The sequence below is a fragment of the Phodopus roborovskii genome, unplaced genomic scaffold, assembly GCF_943737965.1.
Source record: "Phodopus roborovskii unplaced genomic scaffold, PHOROB, whole genome shotgun sequence".
NCBI lineage: Eukaryota > Metazoa > Chordata > Mammalia > Rodentia > Cricetidae > Phodopus > Phodopus roborovskii.
The window spans coordinates 23,170,463-23,191,726 of NW_026126540.1; the positions used below are offsets into that span (position 1 = coordinate 23,170,463).

General features: G+C 49.1%; 1 protein-coding gene across 2 annotated transcripts in view; it reads left to right on the forward strand.

Moving 5' to 3' along the window:
* Positions 1 to 21,264, forward strand: part of Kcnn3 (potassium calcium-activated channel subfamily N member 3) — a 139,380-nt gene that overhangs the window by 56,400 nt on the left and 61,716 nt on the right. The gene's annotated exons all lie outside the window — the stretch shown is intronic.

Genomic DNA, 21,264 nt, shown 5'->3' on the forward strand with positions numbered 1-21,264 from the left:
CTGGTCCTAGATTTAAGCTTATTGTCAACACATGGGGCACGGAGCCCCTGATTCTGCTAAGTACTAGGAACTGCCTCTCAGGCTGGTAGACGAGCATTACAGCTGCCTGGCTGGATATAATGGTGACAGTGAAAATAATAAAGCATTAAGCACAGGGTCACATGCTACACAAACGGTATCCCATTTAATCTCCATATTATCCTCAATTTGTTCCCATCCATTTTGTATTTGCTGCTGTAGCTTGAACCAGCACACATTTATTATCTTAAATTTGGGGGGGGGTGGGGTCAGAAGTTCAAAATGGCGCCAGCAAAATCTAAGCGTTGGCAGGGCTGCTCAGGATAATCCATTTGCTTGGCCTTTCCAGCTTTCCATCTTCCAAGCCATTAGTGGCTGGTTGAGTTTTCTCGTGCTCTGTCACCCTGCCACCGCCTCTCCTGCTTTCCTGCACTGTATTTAAGGGCCTTTGTGACAGCATGGTGCCCATTGATAATGCGGGAGGGGCTCCCACCTTACAGACTGATCATCTTACTCTGTCTGCATGCTCCACTCTGGAACATTTGAGGGGCGTCGTTCTGCTTACTACAACCCCTTTCTTGCAGTTGAGAAAACAGAGACTTGGATATTAGATCTTGTGGGGTTGCTAAGTGGCAGTCTGGAACTAGAGCTAGGGGTGATTGATCCAGCAAAGTCTGAGAAAAAACACTTGTGCAGAATAGCCCAATTGCCAGTGGCTGTCGGGGGAGAGGAGAGGGGAGGAGCTCTAGGCTGAGTCCCCATTCATCTTAGTCTAGAAAGGGGAGGATAAACTGGCCTGGTGAGACACTGCAGGAGGGGTATGGTTCTTCAATTTGGCTGTACACTGGAATTATCCTGGGAACCTCCAAATGACACCAGAGTTTCACCCCTGGAGAGTCGGTCTTAATTGCCCTGGGGAGACCCTGAGTTTAGGGATTTCCCAGGCTCTCAAGCTGATTCTGGAGTATAGCAGAATCATCACTTTCAACTAATCCACAGCCCCAGCTGTGCCTCTCACCCTAATAACTCCATTCAGCATCCCTTAGAGTTGGCTGGAGCCCCACTCCCATCCTACTCGGGACCCTGAGTTGCAGGCCTCTCTGCTCTACTGTGCCTCCATGACTACAGGCTACAGGGCATCATATGTACCCAAAGGAGCCTCCCCTTTGGTGACAAGCATGTTCTCCTCTGGGTCTCTGCAATCCCTCTTGTAGGGCTTTCAGCACAGCTGTATCAATTTTCCCTTTGTTCACGTTAGTAGATGGAACAAATTGGAAGCACACTGCCCAGGTTCAAACCTCAGCCCTGCCAAGTCCTGATTGAACTTGGAACAAGATATGCTCCCTCTCTGTGCCTCAGTTCCCTCTTAAGCTTAGGGTTCAAATAATGCTTACCTAGTCAGTGTGAAGATTAATGGGTTTGCAGATGAAGGAGATTGCAGCTAAATGTTTGCTAGTGTTACCAGCTGCTTCATCTAGCCCTGTGGGTCCAATTGATTTCAACAAGCATTGATTCTTTACTTAGTGCAAGGTTAGAAATGGGTAAAGTGTCTTCCCTGCCCTGAGATAGCTCACAGTGGTGGAGAAGGTAAATCAGTCAGATCAGACTGATTTCGTTCGGTGTCAGAACCAGATGGCAGTGAGAAATACAGGCAGGGATGTGTGATGCAGGGATTGTGAGGACTACAGACGTGAAGGCACATCATTAGTTTTTTAGCACTAATAAAATCTTAGTGGATTTTTGTCTGCACATCTGAACTTGTGGATTATAATACCCTATCAAACCCCTTAGACCAGTACTGTGAATTCAGGAAAGTTGCAATAGCTTTACTTGCAAATGCAAAGGTGTGAATGACACCCCAAGACCCATGGTGAATATGTGCTCTCTGCAAGGGGACAGTTACAGGTTCTTCAACAGACTGGATGCTGCCTTCTCTGCGGCTACCCCTGGAGAGCAGCAGGAATCACTGCAGAGGCTCAGGACACACTCTGCAGACAAAGGGGCCATGACAGCATTGATAAAGGGGCATGGAAGAAAAACCGAGGATGCACAGGGTAAGAGGGCCTTAAAAATGGACAGTGTCCAGGTTCCAAATGGTCAGAATAAGCAAAAAAGGCTGCCTAGCTGGGGAAAGAGGCCAGGGAAGAGGTAGGTCTTAATGTGACAGCCAAAGGGAAGTCAGGTGGTGGTGGTGGGGGCAGCTTTAGGGGAAAAGGTTGCTTACAAGCCAGAGGTGTCCTTCCTCTTCCCTCTAGCCAAATGGTCAGTGGCCCCGCCCCACTCACACATCTCTAGTGAGGATCATCAGCTTGCTCAGTGTTGGCTGATGCTGCTGGCAGCTGTGGGTGCCTCTGCCAGCTGTGTGAACAGCTGTGGACCAACCCTGGGCTGTTCTATGCCCTGGCTCATTTCCCATCCCTGCTTGGTTGAATACACTTAAAAGCAGGATCCCACACTCCTTGGTTCTAGCTGTAAAATATGTTGTTCAGAGGAAAACAGTGTGTTTGCCGGGGAAGGACAGGGAGGCAAGCACTGGGGAGACTTGCAGGCTTTTCTCGTTTTGAAGAAAATCTCTGTGTGAAGCAGACCGTTGTTGAGTGTGTTTGTGTGTGCTTGGTGCAATAGGGGCTATTAACAACACCAGACTATTACCGAACGACAGTTGTCATTTCTGACTGAATCCCACAGGACTTTCCTGTCAGGCTTCGTTCAAACCCCACCTCTGTTGGTACAGCTTACCTGCTGCTGATACCTTCAGCTGGCTCTCCTGGGCTGAGAAATGGTCCTTCTTCCTGGGCTGCTGGAGTCTATGGGATTTTGCAAAGGGAAAGCCTACCGCTTCTGGGTGGGTAGAGTTAGAGAGGATTTCTGAGCTGTTCACAAGGCCTGGTCAGGACGCAAGCCCAGAGCACAAAGCTGGAATAGAAACAGTGGCTCCATCCTCAGAGAAAGGAGGCCAGAGCCTTGTCCTGTCAGGGCACAACATGAATAGACCCTCCAGAGGACAGCACCTCCATTCCAAACGATTTGGATAAGCAAAATCCTCAAACATCTAGGAATAAGGCCAGGGAAGAGGGAGATCTTAACCTGGCGGGGGCCTCTGGGATTGTGGGGTTGTGCCTGCTGTTGGGAGCTCCATGCATGCTTGTGAGAGCAGGCGGGGCTGTTTCCTGTGGTAGAATCTGGTATCCAGTCCTGGCCAGAGGATCATAATGACTGGATCTATTTTTTCTGTAATATTCTAGATGCTATTATTATTAGGCTTTAGTTGTGGGTTATGAGGTTGCCTTTCTAAAACATAGTGGCTCATGCTGTATGCATCCACCCTTGAGTTTCCCCTGCCCCGAGTGCTGCTCCTCCACCTGGACCCTTTCCTGCATAGTCTGAGATTTCCAACCTCTGTGCTCTGGACAGAGCTCCTTGGGTGGCAGGGAGGTGTCTCCGGTGGCTCTGTGCAGGTTTCCTGAGTCAGTCTTTGTCCCTGCTGACATATGACATTTGTCTTCCTCTGGCCCAGGGTCCAATGGATCTGAATATAAATTTCAGCTCTGCCTTTCACTGTTGATCTAACCCCAGGCTAGTGGTTTAAACCTCTGTACTCCCTCCTCACTAAAGCAGAGCGGTGCTAGTATCTTCCTTAACAGGTTGCCACGGCCAGGAAATGAAGTACCAGTGAGTGCTGTGGGTATGGGCGCCATGTGGTGGTAGCTCCTGTTTCATCTCATTACCTGACACAGGACATGCTACTTGGACCCCATATCCTTTTGGGGTGTCAGAGCTTCAAGCTCTTTTCAGAAGGCTTTCCCACATCCTGCTGCTGTTGGCTAGTGCTGCCAGCTGTGGGAACAGCTGTACCTCTGCCATTTTCCCTTTGCCTCCCCCTGGGTTTTGCTGTCACGTTAGCAGGCAAGTGTGTTTAAAAATAAGTGGCAAAAGCTGCGCTTGTTTGAAGTGTAAGGTATGTCTCTCTCAGAAGGAGCGTTTGTACTGTATAATAGATAAGAAAGAGCTATCTGGTTAAAGAACTTTTTTGGCTAGCTTTTCTCCTAGGGCGTGGGAGGAGCATCCTCCATCCTGGTGTGGGTTGGTGGAAGAATGAATGTGCTCTTCAGAGGCTCCGCACAGCCTCTCAGTCTATGGCTTTCTCATTGATCTATTTCTCTCTGGTGAATGGGCTTAACAGAAGCAGAGAGAGATTTTTCCCTAATGATTGGGATAGAAAAGAATAAAAAGTGACTTTAGGGGTATCTTGGGACCTTAGCTGTTATTGTGTGCTGACACTTCATTTCAGAATGTAAAGGGCCCAGCTTCTGTTTTGTAGAATAAATGGTCTTCTAGTCAGGGCAGTCAGGAAAGAGGCAGAACTCTCTGCTTCATAACACACATCATGGAGGGGTCTCTCTCCTTTTCTCTCTGGGAGAAGCAAGGTTGGTGCCTGGGTCAGCTGGAGCTCAGGCATCTCAGCACAGAGTCCTAATGAATTGTTTGGAACAAATATTTTCTAGGCCTGACCTGGGCTTCTGCTCTGGGACCTGGTATGCAGGTAGAAGGTAGCTGCATTGGTCTGCTAGGTTGAGTGACCGGAGGGTCCTGTGTCCTACCAGGTTATAACCAGACTAGTTCTGGAAGTTGGCATTGGGATGGACAAACGCTAAGCAGGGACCATCCATTTCTTTGGTGAGAATTTGGGTTAGAAAAATCCCTCGAATGATTTTGAGTCCTGTGCTAGAGAAGGTCAGAGCAAGGCTAAGTGTCTGCCCTGCACATTAACCCAGCGTGTGACAATGCTTGTCAGTCCAGAGTGACTGACATCACTTGGCATCAGTGCTGACTGAGCCCAGCGACATCAGCACAGAGAATCTGGGCCAAGGGAAATCAGTGAATTTGCCCCCACGCTTGATTAGATGGATGGAGGAAAAGCTTATGGCTTCTCCTGGTGGCTAGGTGATCCTATCAGGCTGGGGCTGTGATCTGCCAAGAACCGAGGAAGGAGATCAGGGAACAACAAAGTCCTCCTTTCTTCCAGGGTGAGAGTTTTTGTGCTTTGTTCTCTAAGAGTCAGACCATCAGATGCGGCTTTATGAGAGAATCAGGGACAGAGCCCGAGGATACCAGAGGTCTCATCAGCCATCTCTAAACTGTCCTCTGAACTGATGAGGAAGCTAAGGCCCAGAACAAACAGAGATCTACTCCAGACATCCTGGCACAAAGACCTGCCCCGATCAGCCTTCAGCACTCCAGCTAAGCCTTGAGCGCTTGCCATGAGAGAGGCTCTGTACTACACACTCACCAGTCAAAATCACCTTCACAGTTCCAGGTATTGGGGATGCAATAACTAGCCAGGCAGGCCTGACCCCAGCCTCACAGAACTTCCATTCTATGGGAAGAAAGGGGGGCAGCCATAATGAGGGAGAATAGAAGAGGCCAGAGTACCCAGGCATGGAGGTGCATACTTGTAGCCTTTAGTACTTAGGAGGTGGAGCCAGGATCAGGAGTTCAAGGTTACCCTCAACTACACAGTGAATGCAAGGCCATCCTGGGTTACCTCAGACCTTGCCTCAAAAGCAGAGTTTTATGTAAATTCTGTTAAGGACAGTGAAGAAAACAGGACAATGATGGAGAATGAAGGAAGGAGAGATTGACCAGGGCTAGGGTTTCATGGGTGGCAGGTATATTTGAGATGGTAATTTGGGTATCACAAGATCATTTCTGTTTATATTGTTTCCTTTACTGGTGTACTGAAGTATTATCTTCCCAGGAAAGTGAGGCTTAGGGAGACTAATGAACCTTTTCAGTCACACAGCTGGCCAATAGATGAACCAGGCTTTGAGCACTGCTTTACCAAACCCCTAAATCGAGGCTCTTTCCCATCTTCCTTGGCTGTTTCCAGTTAGGATGACTGTGTTCTGTTTTTCATGGCAACAAGGTGACTGTTAATGTGAACAGTAGAGGTGAGTTCTGAGTCCAGCTCCACAGCTCCGATGCCCGCTTTGTAGGAAAGCATGAGCTGGGTAACCCAGGGGAATGTCTCCCCTCCTTCTGGAACTGGCCTCATTATGAATGAGGTGGCAGTGCCACAGGGCCAGCTTATTTAGGCCACAATCTATCTAACCCAGACTTCTTAGGAAACTGGGTAGAGCACCCATCTCTGCAGGCCCGCTGGGTCAGCACACTGGTGGGCCCCCTCCCAAATGCTTTTCTCATTTCCGGTTGTTTTGACTCCACCAGCTTCATCTCATTCATCACCAAAGCAAGGCGCGCAATGGAAAAGGCATATCCTGTCCTCCGGGTGCTGCCTCGTTTCCTGGCTGTGATTGACAGGTGCCAATGGAGCACTTTGCACACCTTAGAGAGGGTTTGCTGTTCCTCTGACCTGCTGGGCTGCCAAACCGACAGTTGCAGGGGCTTGGTCTTCCCCCAAGGCCCCAGTCTGCAGACAAAACTCTGGCTGCTTTATGGACAGAGGCAGTTCTTTGGTCGTGACTTGTCTCCCCAGCCACAAATTTGGAACCTGCTTACTGTGAGCCTTTGCAGCCCGTGTACCTCAATTTCTCAGCCAGTTAAAAATTATTCTAAACATCTGTGGATCAGTTCAAGTGCATCTCGGTGCTCATGAGCTCACAGTGTCAGTGGCTGACAACACTGAGACATGTGGAGTGCCACTCAACCCTCAGCTTGTTTCTCCTGCAGACAGGAGATGTGCTCCAAGGACTATAATTCCAGGCAGACAGTGACGCTGAAGAGCCCTGGAGACCAGAGGAGGGAAGCAATTCAGACCTGGCATTGAGGCCGGGAAGGGGACCTGGGCTTGGCTCTGTGAGAACTGTGCGAGCATCTTCTTGGTTGTTGTAAACGTTCTAAGGTATTTCCCAAGGGTTATAGGAAACCTTTATTACGTTTCCTTCCTTTTCTTTTCTTTCTTTCTTTGGGCAGTGCTGGGGATTAAACCTGGGGTCTTGTGCAGCGAGGCAAGCATTCTGCCAGTTACATCTCCAGAGACTAAGCATCTTTTATTGTCACATTCTCCATCCCATTGATCACCGACACTGGGTCTCAGGGTGCTATGACAGCAGTGGCCTCTTCCTGGCACTACTCTCTCCTTCCTTCCTTTCTGTGTCCTTCCCTTCTGTCTTCACAGCTGGCAAGGCATCAAACAGACACACACATCTGGCCTTGAACCAGCCTGCAAGCTTCCTGCAGCTTACGGTATAGTTTAGACTCTATGGGACAGCGTGTCTTGGAGGTGGCCCTGCCCTTTTCTGTCACATTCATGCCACCTCCTCTTGAAACACTCACCGGCCACTGTGAGGTTCTATATAGCCTCATTTCTGGATCTTTGCACATACAATGTATTCCTTGTTCCAAGTGGCACCGCCTTGCTGTGAAGCATCCCTGATAGCCCCAACTTCTGTCTGCCTTGTGCATATAGACATCTCCTGTGCGCTTGTCTGCAATGCAAAGACATCTCCCTTCCTTCACTGAGTCCTTCAAGGGAAGTCTGGCCCACGCCTCTGGACCCCCAATCTCATCCAGCATCCAGCAGAGTAGGGGCTCAGGGAGTGCTTGGTAAATGAATGGATTCCCCACAATATCCACATACTGTTAACCAGCGGCTCATCAGCGGAGGAGCAGAGCCACACCCTTAAAGAAGCTTCTTGTCCCCTGCAGGAACTGGAACTACCTGTGCACCTGTGCAAAGGTGGCTTTGCCGTACAACCTCAAGTTCCCTCATATGTCCTCAAAGCCCTTGTCTAATTGGGTGTCTAGATTATTTCCACAATATCCAGCCAGAGAGGAACATAGCTCCCTGTGCTGCAAAAGGCAACATATTCCTGCAATTCCTGTTTGTTGCTGGTGTTGTTTTCTTGACTGATAAAAATGTGAGTGCCACAAGGACACAAAGACCAAGACTTTAGAGCTTGGGCATTGTGGCCCAACTGTCCCTTTGGGCAAGATAGCAATATTTGTTGATGTTGAGAGAAGGTCTCACTATGTAACCTTCTCCTGGGGCTCACTGTATAGGCCAGAATGGCCTCAAATTCACAAAGATCGGCTTGGCTCTGTTGGCTCTGCCTCCTGAGTGCAGGGGATGGGGGTGGGTGTGGGGTGTGTCACCCCTTACAGAGATCCATCAGTGGCAGTCTGGAGAATGCTCTGTGAAAATGTGAAAGATCTGTCATGATGCCTGCATGCTTCAGTAACTTCAGTACAGACTCCTATGGACCCATCCAGCTGTGTGAAATCCAGTCGTACATACTATCCTAAAGACATGGCCTGCTGTATTACATACACAGAGCCCCTGTTCTCAGAGTGGGTGAGAAATTGCTCTCCACAGGCCATTGAGCAACAAGCTCCCCTACATCTTCACAGCCACTTGTCATAGGGCTCTTATAGGGCACTCCCAGAAGGCATGACTAATCTATCCCACCATTCTTCCTTGGTCACCTCAGTGCAAGATACCCAGCAGGAGGCGTGGTCTGCTTCTGTGACTCCACTCAACCATTGACCCAAACTCATGTTCCCAAGGGCCTCAGTAGCTGAATAATCCAACTCAAAAGATCAGAAAAGCGATGTTAAAGACAAAAAGGAGAATATAAGTAGTCTGCCCTCCACTGACCAAGCACTTCCTCATCTTAGAGGGTCAGTGACCCAAGAGGCCAGCAGTCTCAGTCCAGGCACGCAAAGCAGGTGATGTCACAAATCACTGTGGGACTGCATGCCCACCGGAGTGTGAGTAGAGGCTAGCTTGGCACAGAGCCTGCGTGGGAGCTGGAGTGGGAAGGTGATTCTCCTTCCTCCCAGCAAAGGGATACCTGGGCAGCCATTGGTCTTCTGTCTTCAGCTCCTGGGAGTGCTGATGTGACCAAGGACTGAAGGGACTGTGGAGGAATGTCAGGTGTGACAGCTGGTGGCTGCTCTGCCATCTTGAGTGTCTGCAAACCATGCACTGAGGCTCTGTCCCTACTCCTTGAAGATAACCTTAGGTCTTCAGCATTTCTCCATGGCGTCATCTAACTTAGCCATTCTTCTCCCCCTCCCCCCCCCCCCAAACAGGGTTTCTCCATGTAACAGCCTTGACTGTCCTGAAACTTGCTCTGTAGACTAGGCTGGCCTAGAACTCACAGAGATCTGCTTGCTGCTGCCTCCTGAGTGCTGGGATTAAAGGTGGAACTCTTTTATTGCAGCCATTTTGTGTTGTGTTTCTGCCCCACCCAAAACAGGAAGTAGCCCCCAGCATCTTGAGTAAGTTACAGGATTTAATATCTTTCCATTATTAATGACTCATTGATAATTTGAAGTTTCCATTAATCACGCTCATTCATGGTAATCACCTAATGTGGCTTATTACTTTCAGCTGTGGTCTGTCTAGCTTCTAGCCTGGTGGCTTTGCCCTTGGGCTCCATTGGAGTGTTCAAACTTTCCTGGTTGCTTTCTTCCTGCACCTCTTGTATCCCTCTCCATCTCTCCTGTTGCTGTAAGGTGCAGTGAGAACAACTTGGATAACCCGTTTTGTGTCTGCCTCTTACAGGCATTTGGACACCAGCCTGGCAAAAGGCAAGGTGGGTGTTTCCTGTCTGGCCTTCTCCCTGGGCAGAAAGAAGGAGGCCACCACTGTTCATTTTCCTGCTGCAGAAGGCTCAGACTTAGCATTCCTGGTTTGCATGTCTGACACCTCACTTGGCACATGATTTATTACAGTTTTAAATAGCCCTTTCTTCCTGGATTGAACTGTCCATACCCATTTGGAGTGGGAAGATCTGGCTTGTGGTGAGAATGGTTTTGAGTGCAGTTGTTGGGGGTTCTCAGTACAGCCGATGCTCACATACTGGAGAGAGCCCTGTGTCTGGCTGGAACCCAGGAGGCAGAAGCAGACAGTTGCCTGCCACCTGGATGAAGGACGACATGGATGCAGAGAGCCTTTTGTTTCGTTTTGTCTACATTTTAGAGGCAGAATATCCCAGGCAACGGGAAGCAGTCTTATGACAGCCTGGAAGGGGCTTCCGGATCCAGACTAGCCATTCTCCTGCCTTTGTGGTGGGCTTTACCATCAGTCAGGACTTTCTTAAGAAAACACTTCCCAGGGAGGAACTCCCCTTGGTTTCCCTCTTTCTCTCCCCTCCTCCCCTGGGGGTTGGTAGTCTCTCTAGCCAAATCCTTTTTGCTGTGGTTAGAGTCTCTCTGGGACAGTTAAGCCGGAATACAGGATGGTTACAACAAAACATGAAAATTTCCCTTTCCTTTTACAGAGATGTATGTCCCCTAGATGTCACCTAAATTAGCTCATCAGATTGTGATCACCATCCTGGGGCTTTGATGATGTGGCTGGCTACAGAAATCCTTCGAAACCCTCTATCCTCCAGGTGGAGGTGGGAGTCCTGCCAGCTTCCTGTGGAACATTCTGGTTCCTTTTGTTATCCTGCATTTATGGGTTGAAAGGCAATAATTTAGTGTGGCCCCAGGGAGAAGGGAGAGGATTTGGCTTGGCTGTGAGAGCCTGGCACAGAGAGGGACGGAGGGGATAAGCCACCTGGGTGCGGCATAGGTCGCATGATCTTACCACACAGGGATGCCCACCAGCCACATCTAGGCCCTTCATTCCCTCTCAGGTTTCCACGGAGAGTGCTACCCACTGGTCTTCACCGCAATGGCAAAGGCGTTTATGCCTTTCCTCAGTTCTCCCTCAGCGGCCTTGCTGTCCATTGACCATGAAGCAGGTCTCACCTGTACACTGGCTTGGACTTTTTATTGATTGATTGACTGATTGATTGATTGATTGATTGCAATCCCAAGGTTTTCATGACTAGCTAAAAGGGTGCTTTTCATATGGAATGACAGGAAAAGACGAGATTTCTAAGGGTTGGAACCATCCAAAGAGTGAGAGTTAGCTCTGTGGTAGGCATGTCTTCCCTTCCAAATCCAGACAAACAGTTAAGAGGTTTCAAGAATTCTCCAGAAAACTACAACCCCATTCATTTGCCAGTGGAAGAGCACAGTAGTTATAGTCTGTGTACTTTAAGTGCGCATCTTAGAGGGAGCCTCACGTTGTCTGAGAAGTACACAGCAGAGCCCTTGTTTCACTTGGGAGTTTCTTGACAAACGGTGTGAGAGCCCCTTCTTCTCACCAGTCTTCACCACAGTGGCAGCTCAGCCGCCCTCACAGCCAGGGGGAGGCATTAGAACCATGCATGGACCCAAGGGCAGACTCTTGTTGAGCCTACTGTGTCCCAGCTGGAGAATGGACAGGATGGACTGACTATGGCTCCTGCCTGCAATAACTCTCAGTGTAGAGCAGGAAGTCTAGCTTTTTTAAATTATGGGGAAATACACATAATATAAAATTTACCACATTGCCATTCTTTTTTTCTTCCTGAAACAAAGTCTCCTGTATCCCAGGCTGGTCTCAAACTATGTATGTAGCCTGGGATGAGCTCGAACTCCTGATCTTTTGGCTTCTCCCTTCTGAGTGCTAGGGTTACAGGCATACACTACTATATCAAGTTTATGCCATGCTGGGATTAAATCCAAGAACATGGGAGTGCTAGACAAGCATCCTATCGACTGTGCCTCCACTCAGCCCTTCACCATTTTGAAGTACAGACTTAGTGGCCATCAAATTGAGGAGTGGGGGAGGGTTTGGAGGGTGGAAGGCAAAGGGGGGAAGTGATATAATTATAAAAGAACATTGTGGGTGGGTTAAGCAATTCCTCCCCACCCCCTCCCACAACCCTTAATCCCTAGATTAAGTGTAGTTAAATCAAGGACCCAGAGATGGGAGCCAGCCCTGAGTTATCTGAGGGCTCTGGTGACCATGACGGTTCTCATAAGCATGGAGGCAGAGGCTTGGCCACAGAGGAAGATGTGATGGGTGAAGCTGGAGTTCCAAGTGCTGGGAGAAAAGACTGGGATAGAGGGTGGGTACCTTCTGGAAGCTGGAAAAGGCCAGGAAATGCATCTCCTTGGATCTTCCAGGGGATTTCTGCTCACAAGCTTGACTTAGTCCATCCAGTGAGGCTGAGTCATCACCTGGACTCCCAAGCTGTGAGACAGCACATGTGTGTGGTTTAAGCCACTGATGCTTGGTGATTTGTCACGGCAGCAGCAGGACACTGATACACAGACATACTGGAGAGGACAGGGCGGGGCCAAGCCAGGCTAAGTCACCGAGCAGCTGTGTGATTTAGTCTTTTCATGCCTCAGCTTCCTCATCTTTAAACAACAGGGTTCCCACAGAGGTTTGTTCAGGGTGTGGACTTAATACTTGTAAGTCACCAATTGCCTGGAACAGACAAATGTACATTTGTCAGATAAATAAATAGCTCAAAGCACCCAGCCAGGTCTGGCTCACAGGTCTCAGTGGGGTGCTCTCAAATGACCGAGGTGGTGACTTGAGTCTGGTCACTAGTGAGCTGGAGCAGGCTGGGGACGAATGTCAAATTTTAGAAGCCTGCTGGTGGCTTCATTAAAATGGACCACAGAGGCTTGAAGGGATGGTCCCTCCAGTCCCTGTCACACCACTTGCTTCCTCAGAGTGAGAGTCAGAGACAGTAAATCTGTGAAACTGCATTTCAACACTGACCGGTTTGCTTTTCTTCAGAAAAGTTCAGAACCGTAATATACTAGTGAGTCCAGTGAATTCTGGGAAGCTCTTCAAACATCTGGCGCTGGCCCCCTGGCTCTGGGGCTCCTCCGAAGACTGGGGGTCCTCAGAGCAAGTCTGCAAGCCCAGGTTTGTGCAGAGGGCAAAAGAAGGTAGGACAGGCCAAGAGGGAGCATCACCTCCATGTGTCTGACCTTGGAAGGATCTAGAAAACATGGCTGTGGTTTCTACTGCTGCTGTAATTAGTCTCCTCAGGGACTGGGCCAGACTCACATGGCGGCCCCTAAGATGTCTGTGAGACACTTTAATCATAACTCTGAGCTCCCCTGCCCCCACCCAATATGGGAGCTTCCCTCTGAGGAAAGCAGCCAGAAGGTACCATGTGGCCCTGGAAGCAGGCTTGGCCCTTCGGATAGGGAATTCTGGGATACTGGATATCTGAAGACAGGCTTATAAGATGGGGTGGCTATGGGTTTCCAGCCCTGTGAGGAGGGGCTGGGCAGAAACCTCATGTAGGTTGCAGAGCAGGAATTCTGGTATAATGGGTCCGGGCCAGTTGGGGTTCAGGGCAGCTGGGATCCAGGGAAGTCGGGGTACAGGGCAGCCAGAGTCCAGGGCAGCTGGAGTCTAGGGCAGCCGGGGTCCAGGGCAGTCGAGGTCCAGGGCAGCCAGAGTCCAGGGCAGCCAGGGTGCTGGGCAGCTAGGGTCCAGGGCAGCTGGAGTCCAGGGCAGCCAGAGTCCAGGGCAGTCGGGGTCCAGGGCAGCCGGAGTCCAGGGCAGTCGGGGTCCAGGGCAGCCAGAGTCCAGGGCAGCTGGGATGCAGGGAAGCCGGAGTCCAGGGCAGTTGGGGTGCAGGGCATCTGGGGTCAGGGCAGTTGGGGGGCAGTTGGGGTCCAGGACAGCCGGGGTCCAGGGCAATCAGGGTACAGGGCAGCTGGGGTCAGGGTAGTTGGGGTCCATGGCTGGGGTCCAGATCAGCTGGGGTCAGGGCAGTTGGGGGTCCAGGGTAGTCACAGTCATCAGTGCAGTGGCCAGGTCCTGGATAGTAAGTAGTACTACTCTGGCCTCTGCTCTGTCACTAGACTGGCCATCTTCTTAGCCTGAGCCTCACCTCACCTCACATGCATCTGTCTGTGCATCTCCTGGAGATAGCCCTGAGCTCCAGGCTCAGCAGGGGGTTTCTCTCTGACCTCAGCAGTACTCCCTAGAGCCTGGCATTGGAATTGGCCCAGAGAGGCCGAGGGGCACTGCCAGCTTGGTGACCATGGTTCTCTGGCTTTCTCCAGACCCTCCTCAGGAGGGAAGGGGCAGTGGAGAGGGACTGATGAGCTCAGTGATGAGAAGAGGGCCCTCTTTGGAATAAGGGGCCAGCCTCCTTGGCACTGGGCAGGCTGAGCATGCTGCAGTCTCCGAGGCTTTCAGGCCCTATAATGGGGTGAGCCTGGGGGTTAGTATTGTTTATTTCTTGTGCATAGGGTGGCTTAGCTGGGAGGGGTTATGGAGTCTGCCTTGGAGTGGAACACTTGGGGGAGCCCTGGGAGCAGCCCTGTCCAGCAGGATGGGGGGAGGCTGGAAATTAACAGAGCAGGGAGGCACTTGGAGGGTCAATTTTCCTCCAAGAATGGGCCACGCTTAAAATAGCTCCAGTAGGCGCCATGAATGACCATCCCCAGGAGACTTCTGCTAAAAAAAGATGTTTTTATTAACTTTTTAAAATTACAGAAGCAATATTGTCTTGTTTTTAGCACAGAGGTGTGTTCTAATTATTAAAGGGGAAAAATCAATAGTTCCCTTAAATCCTGCTCTTACCTCTCCAGAGATATGAGGTGTCAATTCTGACATCAGCCAGAGGTGTCTGTGAATACTTAGAAAAAAACTGGCCACCTTGTACACACATCGAGGGATGATTTCTATTTGTTGCTGATTTTTTTTTTAATGGGTACTCACAGTATCGTCCACTGCACAGCCATTTTTTTCCTCTGCTTGCTTAGCAATACACTGCAAAGCTTTCCTAAGTCAGTACATATAGACCAACTTCCTTTTAAACAGTTGCATGTTGTTCCCCAGTGTGAGCCCCATGATTTAACTGCTTCCCCGTGGATGTGCATTCAGGTTATTATCTGGATCTGAAATGGTAAACAAGCCATTCTTCAGTGACGATTGTTTGGTTTCTTCATTGTGTACATTTCTTTGTTCTCTTGCCTTGGGAGGGTTAGAGAAGTGGAGATCCAGACCGGCGAGCGAGCAATGCTTCCGCCTTTCAGTCGCATCTACTGCCTCTAGAGCTTCTGGGCAGCCCATGCTTCCTGAGCTTGTGCTTGGCACTGTGGCCACGTGGAAGTCAGCTCTCAAGGTCCCAGTACCAGTGAGGGGCTGACATGCAGACACCGTGGGGGAAATAAGTGGCTCTGGCAGGAGCCCTCAGGAGCAAGCAAGCTCAAGAGGAGGTCGTTGTTGAAAACAGATGTTTATAAGATGAGGACTTAGACACGGGCAGTATCCTGTTTCCCCAGCCTGCTTGCTTTGAGGTCTTGGGAGACCCAGCTCAGCTAGGAGCTAGCGAAGCAACAGTACTCTTCTTCAGGAGCCATTGTGAGGAACGTATGTGTGAATATACCCCAAACACCTAGGCCAGGAAGAGTGGACTCAAGCTATGGGCAGCACAGCAGAGTGAGTGAGTGGTCCACAGTAAACTGCTGTGTATCCAGTGGACCTCTACACACGGGAGTGCTGTGCATAAGGAAACAGTGGGGAGCTGGGGAGTTGACTCAGCTGTTAGAAGAACTGGTTACTCTTCCAGAGGTCCTGAGTTCAAACCCCAGCACCCACATGACAGCTCAGAACTGTCTATAACCCTGTGAGATTCAGTGCCTTCTTCTGATGTGCAGACACGTAGACGAAATACCCATATACATAAAAAAAATCTTAAAAAAGAAATGGTACCGATGAAAAGCTAAGTCCCCTTATTTGATCAGCATACATGTGTCTCACCGTGTGCCCCATTAATGTAGCCCCTCCATGTTAATTAGAAGGACACAAAGTGAAGTTTTTCATATGCGCTGTGAATAGAATAACGAGCTGGTCAGCTGTTCACTGGGAAACCAGCAAATGCTCCCTGGGGCTGATGTTTCAGCCCCCGTTTTTGTTTGTTGATTTTATTTTTAATTAAAACATTACATATAAATGTATTTAATGCTCATTTGTGTGTGCATATGGGCATGTACATACTATAGTGAGTGTATGGAAATCATAGAACAGCTTTTAGAAGTTGGCTCATCCCTCCTACCATGTGGGTCCTGGGGACTGAATTCAGGTCATCCATCAGGCAGGCATCTTTACCCACTGAGCTGTCCATCTCACTGCCTCCTGCCATTGATAGATTGATTAATTGATTGATTACAGGGTCTCATGTGGCTCAAGTTGGCCCTGCACTGCCTCCTGCCTTTTGTTTATTTATTTTTGGCAGGGCCTGGAGTAGTTCATGCTGGCCCCAGACTCCTGATTTAGCTGAGGATGGCCTTGAACCCCCGATCCTCCTGTGTCCACTTCCCAAGGGCTGAAGTTACAGGTGTGTGCTACCAGGTCCGTTTTCCTTGTTTGTGTGTTTGTTTGCTTGCTTTTTTCTGAGACAAGGTCTTCTCTGTAGTTCATGCTGGCCTTGAACTGGCTGCCCAATGCTGGCGTCACGAGCCAAGGCCTTCACAAGCTGGTCCTTGAGAGTGAGTTGAAGGGCACTTTAGTCAGCCCAGGACTCCCATTAGACCCTGATCTCAGTTCCCAAGGCTGCTCAGGGACTCCAAACCTCTTGACTGTAGTTGTTGAAAACACCCTTTAGACCAGGTTTGAAGAGTCTTGAAATGATAAATAGGTTGGATTACCTGGCAGCTGGTGCTCAGGAGGTGAGCCCACCCTGACCCCAACCTTCCCAAGGATCCTTTCCTGTGTCAAGCCAACACGGAAATGTAGAAACTTCCTGTTTGGAAAACCATTCTGCTTACCCCAGACATCACAGGTGCTAGACATCACCTCTGTCAAAGCAAAAGGAAATGGAAACACACTCCAGTTTGGCCCAAGACGGGTAAACACCAGCAGGCATCAAAACCTCAGTACAGCCTGGGCTAGGACCCAGTACTCAAGAACACCTGTGTACAAGAGACTTTGAAAGAGTCTAAGCTTGCCCTTCCTTAACTGTTTAACCATTATCGAATTCCCACATTTTCCTGAGCCTCAACTTTCCTGTCTGTATAATGGGAATAATAATACTTTCAGAACCCCGTCCAGGACTGAATGAAATATTTGGTCCTGTAGAGTGCACACCTTAGGGCCTGGCACCTAGAGAGTATTGTTGCTGTTGGGGGGAGGCAGCCACTCTTTCTCCACCACCCCTGAAGTTGGGGCTGGCACTGCTAACTTCTGGCCATCATTCCCCAGCTTCTATTTGGGGATCAGCTCTATGAGCCTGGGGATCAGAGGGACGGGGAAGTCTCCCCCAAAGGTACCTCACCCTGTGTGGAGATGAGCGAAGCTGGAAAGAGGGCAATGCATTGGGAAGGAGCCTTTTGAGAAAGAAGTGGGCAGCGGAACAGTAGTTCATAACGCCCCATGGGGGCGTGGCTTGTGGTCCGAGTGTCCTGGTGGGCATGAAGGACCAGCAGCGGGGACAGAGGGTTGGCTGGGCGCAGACGGGGAAGAGCTCTTCCGAACATGACCCAGAACGCCCCAAGGAACAGCAGGCAGGCAGGGCCAGCAAGGGAAGGTGTGTGGCTTGGTTCTCTTTGTGAGACTTTCACTTTGGCAGCTGGAAGGAACGGTTGCACTTGCTAAGATAAGGGTGTGGCCCCTATAACCAAGGGCTGGCAGGATCACTGTGCACTTACTGCAGTAAACAGAGCTGGACAAACTCCAAACCCACATGAGGAAGAGTCCCAGTGTCTCCAGAAGTCTTGGGAAGGAGGCTTCTTGGAAACTCCAGGCGTCAAACTCCTATTTGGGTCGCCTCCATTCCCTTCATCCTTTGGCAGCGCCGTGCTGGATGCCTGGTAGGACCACTTGTTTGCTCCCAGACTTCTCTCATTTCTTCCCCTCTTTATTTTCACACCAGCAGGCACGTTTATGAAATTATGTGGTTTGTCTGTTTACTATTTGCTTCTCTACAAGGCACACTCCATGGCTCAGGCTTCCTATCTATTTGTCTTCTCTGTCCTAGAGCTTAGCGTGAGAGTCCACAGGCAGAACCCAACATGATGGATGCATGGACGGGCAGGTGAGCCAGCCTTCAGAGTAAAGCTCCATGCCCGTGCATCCAGAGACTTACAATGTAATTTTTAATGTGTTTGAGAATTTACTGCATGTGCATCTGTGCTCCAAGTGAGTGTAGTACCCATGAAGACCAGAAGATGGCATCAGATCCCCTGGAATCAGAGCTACAGAAGGTTGTGGTCCACCCTGTGGGTGCTGGGAGTCAACAGTGAGTCCCCTGGAAGATCAGCCAGTGCTCTCAGTCGCTGAGCTGTCTCTACAGCCTCACACCCAGAAGCTTTTGAACTGGTCCCAAAGCCCTCATTTCTAGCAGCACACCTTATCTGTCACCACAACTGGAGGTCATAGTTTTCCTGCTAAGCTGGTGGGCACAGAGACCTGTGTAGGTGAAGAGGGAGTGAGTTGGCACTTAGTGCGTTGTTCTCCAGCCTTAGTTTCCAGCCTTAGTTTAGAAAACTGACTTTCTTTCTCATATTGGACTTACATTAAAAAAAATCAGTAGTAGGAAGAGAAAAGCTGAAAATTAGATCCAACCCTCATGGTCCAGATGAGGAATCTGAGGGCCAGGGATGGAGAGAGACTTACCAATGGCAGAGTGCTCTGTCCCCAGTAGTGCTCAGGGAGAGAGTCTTGCTGAGTGAGAAACATGCTTTCTCAATTGCCATTGCATGGTCTTCATTCTCAAGAACTGGGGATGGGCAAAATGATTTACGCTCATCACTGGTCTGTTAGCACCACATGGATTTCAGACTTGAAAGTCCCCAAGGGTTCTCATGTCTATGGCAATGGACTAGAGATGATGTCTGCCAGGGCCATTCAGGAGAATCTTGGTCTGGCTGGGGCAAAAGCCACTATGGGACACCACACATGGCCAGTGCCACCAGCCGGAGGGGAGGATTTCTTCTCAGAAGGATGCAGGGCAGGAGAGTACCACTCCTAGCACTTCAGTCTCGTTGATGCTACACTGATAGCCTTTTCCAACAAGGCCTACCAACTGGTACTTTTTATTTTATTTATTTATTTATTTATTTATTTTTTGCTTATTTACTTACTTACTTACTTAGACAGGATTTCTTCGTGTAGCCCTGTTTGTAATTGAACTCACTTTGTAGAGCAGGATGGCCTCCTACTCACAGAGACCTGCCTGCCTCTACCTCCCAAGTGCTGGGATCAAAGGTGTGTGCCACCACTGACCGGCAAAATTTTGATGACTTATTTTTACTTTATGTGCATTGCTGTTTTGCTTGCATGTATGTCTGTGTGAGGGTGTCAGATCCCCTGGAACTGAAGTTATAGACAGATGTGATCTGCCACATGGGTGATGGGAATTGTACCCAGGTCCTCTAGAAGAGCAGCTAGTGCTCATAACCTCTGAGCCATCTTTCCAGCCCTTGGTAATTTTTGCTTTTTAAATTTTGATTTTTTTTCTTCTTCTTCCTTTTCTTCATCTAGTTCCATGTAGCATTTACTTGCTGGAAATTTTATGTTCGATGTTGCTGTAGACCGAAGTTCATCTCATCACTGACAGTCAGCTCTTGTCCTCAGGGAAACCCAATTAGCCACCACAGGACTTTTTGATGTTGTTTCCATGGTAACCCCATAGTAACGGTGTAATACATAATATATGTTCTAAGGAGTTTAAGTTTATTTATCTACAAGATATATATCAATAACACATTGTAAGGAAATTTGGATTTTTTAAAATCTGAAATGTTTTCTTCTGCATTTAAAAATATTTATTTTTAATTTATGTGCACTGGTGTTTTATCTGCATGTATGTTTGTGTGAGGGTATTGGATTCTCTGGAACTGGAGTTACAAACAGCTGTGAGCTGTCATGTGGATGCTGGGAATTGAACCCAGGTCCTCTGGATGAGCAACCGTTGCTCTTAACTACTGAGCAATCTCTCCAGCCCCTTCTGCATTTTTTTAATGATGGAAAATTTCTTTGAAGTTTTCCTCCCACAGAGGGAACAGCAGAGAACACAAAAGCTTTCTCCCACACCTCATTTTCTCACTTTAATTTAGAAAACTCTGGAGTTGATTAAGAATAAACACTTTTCAGGTTGGCTGTAATCTGTCTACACAGGGTATCCCATGTGACGGCTGAGGACATTTTATGAGACTATTTACTCAAATAAAGAACAGAAGGGCCTCAAGTCTTTCAAACTAGAGTGGAGGGGACCGTTCATCTAATGAAACGGTTCAAACCCTCTGTGAACAAACAGTTAAAGCCTCCCTTTGCTTTCTTGCCAGGACGGCCACTCTGCACCCTGCAGCTGTCCCATGGGAGGTTCCAAAGTGTCTGGTTGAAATGACCTGTTCTGAGGTGACCAGATGGCCCTTTAGAGCTGGCTGTCATGAGCTAGTGATGACACAGCTTCTCTGGAGACAGTCTGGGAGGAAGGAAGCCCCGCCTCAGTGCACTGGAGGGACTGACTCCAGCTGACCCCTCTGAGCTCAGGCCTTGAAGGCCAGGCACCATGGCTAAAACTCAAGGGTCTCCGGCACATCTAGAGATCACTAAGGTCATTTTCTTTGGTATCATCAGTGGCCACTCAGAGTTAGAATATCCACATTGACCTCTTTGCCCCTGCCAGCTAATCACATAACTTGCTAGATCTGTCAAGGAGCCTCACCATCCCCATACTCTGTAAATTCTATTTTGCCATGTTATATGATCTAATTCCCCAGAGAACTTTCTTAAACACTTCTAGAAAAGATCTTTAAACATGACTAAACAGTTTGGAAAATAACTTTTTAATACTTTGACTTTTTTTTCTTGTTATCTGAAATAAAGTATCCACAGGACCGTGGAAAGTAGAATGGCTGTTGGTCATGACCCGCCCTCCCCTGGACTGGCCAGCCCTGTAACTATGGGAGCAGGAGAGTGTGGATAAGTGTTGTGGGTTCTTTCTGGAACTTGTGGCGGGAGAACTGAACTGAGAAGTGCCAGGCAATGGAAGGCCATTCACTCAGCATCTATCTACCCAAGTGCACGTCTCTCTCAGTGTATGGTGATGGTACTGTGCTCCTGAAACACAATAGCTTAAGACAGCACCTGTAACTGGGGCTGGCTCAGCCTCGGCATGGTGCTTCTACAGAGCTTCTGTCACAAAGCTGGCCTAGGAAGGCCTCACCATCATGCCTGGCAAAGTCGAGTGACAGGAAAAAGTGAGGCCACATGTCTGCAGCAAGCTCACAGACCAATCTTTTGAACCTATGTCCCATTGCCCAAAGAAAGGCACAGAGTCAAGCTCAGACTCCAGGAGCTGAGCCATAGACTACATGGGATGGAGAGGTGATGCCATACTCACAGAAGCAAGTGGTTCTATGGGCATTTTCTGTAAGCCACATGTGGTACTTGCCTCTAAGTAGTGTTGGAGTCCT